The following is a 6,705-nucleotide window of genomic DNA, read 5'->3' as shown; positions in this document are numbered from 1 at the left end:
GCATTCGTGGCTGCCATGTTACACTACTGACTCATATTGAGCTTGCCGTCCACTCAGTCCCCCAGATCTTTTTCAGGCAAGCTGTTGTTGAGATATACTTCCCTGTCTTGTACTTGTGATTTTGATTTTTTGAACCAATTGTAAGACTTTACTGATATCCCTGTTAAAAACAATTTTGTTCTTTTATATTACAGCCTTGAGAGTGACTAAATAGGAGAAAAGATATTGGAAAAATGATGTTGTTTTTTTGACAGAAATTCCTAGCTATTAAAGGAACTACTTAGGCACTAGTATCTCTAGGCTCATCTATGCTGTGGATCAAACAAGCACTGGTCTAACGCTCTTTTTAAGGGTCAATTAAGGGAGATCTGCTCCATTTTCAATCATCAGAAAAGAATATTCATATAAATATAAATACATATAAAGGGTAGTACAAAATCTCTTGGGTCTTCATGGTGCTGAGAAAAATATGAAACATTATTTGCAGGATCTACGGGGTGGGGGGAGGAAACAAGAGAGGATGATCTTTAATCCAGAGGGAAGGCAGAGATGTTCTGTGCACTTGGGATAAAATGCTTTCCGTGATATAGTGGCAACAAGCAGAGGGAAACAAACCAATTCAGTAATCCAGAAGAGATGCTTCTGACAAAAAGGATGTTTGTACCCCATTCTTACCAGGAAAGATGACATCAGCCTGCATCCAGGCCTTCACACAGATCATAAACTAGATAATTTCTCAATAGCTTCTTTAACAAGAGGAAATCACTTACTATCCACTGAAGAAGTGCTCTGAACCCCTCTAAGGCCCCAGGTTTGCCTCTGTGGGAACAGAGCTAAAAAAAAAAAAAGCAAAGGAAGACACTGGAGGGTAGGGGAGGAGGTAATGGAAAGAGATGCATAAGAAAACTACTGATTTATAGTGGAGGTCTAGATTTGCCGGGTAGCAAAAACTCAGGAATTTTAAGTTAAGCAGTTCATACCACGAAAGAAGGCTGAAGGTAAGACCACTTTATGTTTATATTACATATATGCCTCCCTCCTGCAGCAAGCACTCAGCATCTGGCTACAGGAAGCATGCTAAGCCTACTGGGGTTAAGTAACTGATTCATCTACTTTTTTGAATTTGAAACCTATGCTACATGCTTCTCATCTGGGCAGCTGATTCTATCAGTACGGGAGCCAGATACTTAAGGAGCCAGCCTCTAGATTGTACCATGTCTGGGTACACACTCACTCATGAATACTAAAGCCATTATTTTTTCCCTAGAAAGGATCTTCAGGATAGCATGAGGTTATCATCTCTGACCTTCAGCTCTCTTTTGTGGAGGCATCCTCTTGATGAGCCCTCAAAGAATGGCAAAATTATTTGATTTCACTCCCCCCATTGAGGCAGACCCAAAACTCCATGGTGCCATAGGAATTGACTTTTGTGAGTTGGTATAGCTGAAAAAATGAAACACTTAGTGGCAAACTTTCTGGTGATGAGCCTCCTCAAAAGTTAGCTAGGTTGACCTTTGGGCAATACCTGGAATTCCCTCTTCACAACATTTCCCAGAATCCTCCCTATCTGTCTTCCCTATTCCTAGCAGTAGATGGATATAACAAGTCTGGAAGGAGCTCAGGGTTATAGCTTTTAAGATTTGGATTTGGAAGAACTTTACTGATCATTCAATTTATACCTCATTTTAGAAATAAGGAAACTAAGAGAATTAAATGACTTGTCAGAATCACACCATAGCAGAGCCAGGATTCTAAACCAGGTTATCTTCTGTCTCTACAATCAATCCTTTTTCCACTAAAACACACTGTCACCCATGCTGGCTTTGCTTCCTTCCAGAATGGTTGAAGCATCTTTCTAAGGTTTTAAGTGAACTGCTTTATAATAGTACTCCCCAAAACCAACCTCACAGTAAGGGAGTTATTAGCTCATAATAGCACTGCCTATACCAGGTAATACAATTTTCTGACTGCACCCACTTCTTTTATCTGATATTTTCTCTTTCCATTCCACCAAATATCTTAAAAGTCATTATCTACCTGTCTATCTTCTAGTAATCTTGAGGTTTCAACTACAGAGTAGAGTGATATAGAAAGAATCACAGTGACTAAGGATCAGGAAGACCTGTCTAGGGAGTTTAAGTCCTATGTCTGACTCAAAATAGATGTGCAACCATAAGCGAGGTACTCAGTATTCCAGGCAACTCTCTCTCACTTTCAGTTATAAACAAGTCATAGATCTGTACCCAGGGAGGAAATTTACACAAGTTAGTTCCCCAGAGCAATGTAGTCATAAGATCCAGATGAAAAGAAAATAAACCCCAAGCTAAAGTGCTACTCTTTAGGTTTCAGTTTCCTCATCTGTAAAATGAGGGGTTGGACTAGATGGCCCTTGAAGTCCCTTCCATTTTTGGATATTGGATTCTAACGTCATTAAAGCTAAGGGTTAATTAATTATGACCTAAGACAAGTATGGAGATGTCACTTAAGGTTGCTACAAAATTGATTTGCTACCATACCAAGGAATAGTTACAGTGAAGCTAATTATATAGGTACTTTGGGATTGACAATTGAATTAAATCAAAACACATCTGATTTGAGAAATGGACCAGTTCTGTTTGTCTCCTGGCATACTGTCAGAGCTGCTTTCCAAAAGCTGAATGTCTCTTCGGTACTGGGAGAACAGTCATACAATGGACCTTATACTGTTCCAACCCTGAGTCTTTCTCGTGTGGATACATATTTCTTCCCAAGTTCACAAGCTGTTGCAAGTTAATAGGATGCTACAGGTTTCAATGACTTGGAAGAGCTCATAGCTCAAACAAGTGGGACCCATTTCCTTGGATTATTCCACTGCAAGTAACACAAATGTCAAAGAAACTCTAATCTACTTTCTAGCATGAGAGAAATTCTTAATGAGATTCTACATATTTAATCCTTATGGGACTAGCATTGGTGGCACTGCTCAGATACCTAATCTAATGCTACTGTAATAGAAATGAAATCTAGGGCACTGACTATAGCCTTGCACAAAGAGCTGATTATCACCCCTCAACACTTGAAGGCCAACAATGCTCAGAACAGAAAGATGAATGATTCATAGCTAATGTTCCAGCTTTTGGGACATAAAAAATGGTCCTCCAGGCAAAATCAGCTTGTGATCCACTTCATTTCAGAAGGGAGTTTTCCCAAAAGGGACCAACAGGACTGAGAAGTTCAACATCCAGGATACAGAAATAAGAATACAGATTAAATTATATGGGCAAAGACAGAAGTGGCATGATAAAATAGAAAAAGCAAGTCCAGGTTCTTATGCTTACTAGTTGTGATCCTTGTTAAGTCAGATTCTCTGACTCTCAATGTCCCCATCTTTGAAATGGGGATAATAATACTTGTAATACTCATACCAGGGAAGCTAGATGGTTCAGTGGATAGTGTGCTGGGCCTGGAGTCAAGAAGAACTGAGTTCAAATCTGACCTCAGATGCTTACTAGCTGTGTGACTCTGGGTAAGTCACTTAACTTCTGTTTGCCTTAATTCACTGGTGAAGGAAATGGCAAAACCACTCCACAATCTTTGCCAAGAAAATCACATGGACAGAACTGGCATGCTATGGTCAATGGGATCATGAAGAGTCAGACACCACTAAACAACAAATACTTATACCTCACAGAGTGGTTGTGAGGGGAGGAGTCTGTAAATCTAGAATGCCATGTGAATGTGAGTTCTGATGTATATGGATCTATATCTTCATAATCCAGTGTTAATAGTGCTAGTGTTGGGAAACAGCAAAGGACAATGGATGTGGCATTAGAAGACAAGGGTTCAAATCCCAGTTTGACCAATTGCTAGCTGCATGACCCTGAGAAGGTCACTTAACCTCCTGGGACTCAATTTCTTCATTTGTAAAATGAGTTGGGCTGAATGGTCTCTGTAGTCCCTTTTAGCTCTTATGATCTATGATACTATGTGTATGTATGTATGTATGTATATACAGGAGCAGTTAATACATGTTTAGTGAATGAATAAATGTATCGTATGTATGTACATACATACTTATATATCCATATATATGTATATGTAATCACATATACACACATATGTGTATATAGAAGCCAAAGAGTTTTCATAAGAGAGGGGAAGAGAAGATAAATATACTGCCCCATCATGTTGAAGATATGGAAAATTAAGATGATGAAAATAACAACATGGATTCATTCAGGTGGGTGGGAGCCTTGGCAGCCTTTTGTCATTCCCAGAGTAAAAATATATGAGTCACTATTAGGTCATGTCTACTAGCTATAGGAGAGTTGCTATAAGACTGAATAATTAATTCAGTTAGAAAATAGCTGCAGAAACAAAAAAAATCCCAGACCCAAAGTATAATTACTGGCACATCAGATAAAATGGCATTGCATAGAAGAAAATCTTTATACTGAGTTCCCATCTTGCTTTGTTCCTCCGGAGCAATGACATTCTGGGGACTTGAAGGACAGTACTGCCTTAAGGGATGTGACGGCCTTTAGACTGTAAACTGCATCTATAGGGTTGTTGAGTTAGATTCTTCCCCAAATCTAATGTTTTTTTGGAAGGGGAGATGTTTTCATTTGTGCCTGAGAGTTGTGAGAAAGATGAAACTGTAGGGGGCTTATCCTAAAGGGATGGTAAGTTAGATTCAGGGAGCAGTGGACAGATTGAAGACTGCATTTCACAGTCATGAGCAGTTTACATAAATCCCTATGATGCTTCCCACTTTTATAGGGAAACAGGGTAGAAATGATCATTTTTTTCACCCGAGAGTTTTAAAGGTGGAAAAAGCTATGGAAACCACAGCTAAAGTTGAGCTTCAGAGTATCACAGATTTTGAAAAGAGAAGGGGCCTATCATAGGCTCATTAACTGTTTGGAAGTGGGAAAAGTATTAAGATCCCCACTTTAACATGTTAGTGTTTAAGGGTATTGAGATGCTGTCCTCAGAGTGACTGCGGATACTGTGGGCCAAAAATCTGGAGTACAAGACAACAGAGTTTGAGGTATACACAACCTGTGCTTGTATGTACATATACAGACTTGGTACATACACAGATTTGAGTTTTGAATATCTGGTTGGGGAGAGTTAAGTACGATAGGCAGAACTGGGAAAGAAAAGTAATAAAATAGACAAAATAAAAAATCCAATAAGACAAATATTTGTCAAATTGAATTAAACATAAAATGAATAATCCCATTTTCTGGGCCATTTTCTCTTCTCAATCATGTTCTCCTCTTCATTCAACTTCTGGTTTCAATTCCTAATGTAACATTATGATCATTAATAACTTTATTTTCTATATAAAATCAGATATTTCTGCACACTAGGTACCTTTCCATCTCTGCTTCCACTCTACTGCAAAAAAAAAAAAAAAATCATACCTCCAGGCTAGATAGGTAAAGAAAATGGGCTGAAGGATTTAATCTATTATCTTTTGCTCCCTCAGGATACAAAGCCACCTCTTCCCCTAAGGTCAACAATTCCAACCAGCCCAAAGGGGGAAAAAATCTCCTTCTTCAAATACCACACCCATAAAAATAGGAGCAGAATCAATTCTCTTGAGGACAATTTCCCAAGGTCTATTCCTCTCTCAATTCTCAGCAGATCAGCAGCTGGGCTACTTTGAACTGAGTTGTTTCCCTGGCCACCTAGTAAATTTCTCTAGCTTTGCCTTCTTTTTCTAAAGCTCATCCCTTACACTCTCCACATGAAGAAGGCTACTCATCTCGGAAATCCATCATGGATCTGATGAAAGGAATGCAAGAATAGTTTATATTTCATCCCAGCCCATGCTTACTAATGAGTGGGACCAAGCTTTCCATCTCTTAGAGAAGTAGGAACCGGACAAGTTCAGCTTACTAGCATTAGCATGCAAAGGAAAAGCCTCCTCCAAGAGCCAGGGGAGAAGGTACAGTCGACAGATATTTAGTTTGGTTTTTTTTTGGGGGGGTGAGTCAGAGATTCAGGTGTATATACGTATATACATGCTTACATATGTAGTTAGTCTGGGACTGTGTGTGTCGGTTTTAGCACCTTTGGTTCAGTTCGGGGAAGAAGCTGAGATTTGAGGAAGTCTGGGCATGCTTGTGCTATATCCAATAAGGGACTCTGCTGGTGGAGACTTAAGCAGCAGCCTGATATAATTAATCTAGACTGTCCCTACACAGGTAATAGTATGTTATGATATTGGGCCAAGTATAGGTGCCAACCCTAAAATGAAACCTCTTTGAAAGAAAAACAATATATGAACAAACGAACACTGATTATAGGCCATATCGGGTTTTATATAAGTCACATTGTGGAGGGAGAAATTGAATCACAAGATCATATATTCAGAGCTAGAAGGGGCCTTCTGGACTAACTAACCCCTTCATTTTAGAGATGAGAAAACAGCCCCAGGGAGGGCAAATGATTTGCTCAAAGTTATTCAGGCAATAAGGGGGCAGAGCTAGTATTTGAACTTGCAAACCACCTGAGATTTTTTTTAATGACATTTACAAATAGAAAGGTAAGGAATAGAAGACCAACACCAAAGTGAGGCACAGTCCTGTCAGGATTCCGTCAGGAGGGCTTCAGCTTGGTAAGAGGTGGACAGGCGGGCAAGGCTGCTAGGGGAAACTGAGGAAAACCAAGCTTCTAAAAAGTAATAGTGGAGAAAAGAAGGTAATCAAAGAAAGA

The 6,705-nt window shown here is 39.4% G+C and overlaps 1 protein-coding gene across 11 annotated transcripts in view; it reads right to left on the bottom strand.

The window, feature by feature from the left end:
* The window catches only part of ABHD2 (abhydrolase domain containing 2, acylglycerol lipase), a 127,767-nt gene that overhangs the window by 30,148 nt on the left and 90,914 nt on the right, over positions 1–6,705 (bottom strand). The window lies entirely within an intron of this gene.

The sequence above is a fragment of the Petaurus breviceps genome, unplaced genomic scaffold (genome assembly GCF_028583685.1).
Source record: "Petaurus breviceps papuanus isolate PSGF00001 unplaced genomic scaffold, PetGlider_PUasm1.0 37, whole genome shotgun sequence".
Classification (NCBI taxonomy): domain Eukaryota; kingdom Metazoa; phylum Chordata; class Mammalia; order Diprotodontia; family Petauridae; genus Petaurus; species Petaurus breviceps.
The sequence above is the reverse complement of the archived record's forward strand: the minus strand, read 5'-3'. Positions and strand labels throughout refer to the sequence as shown.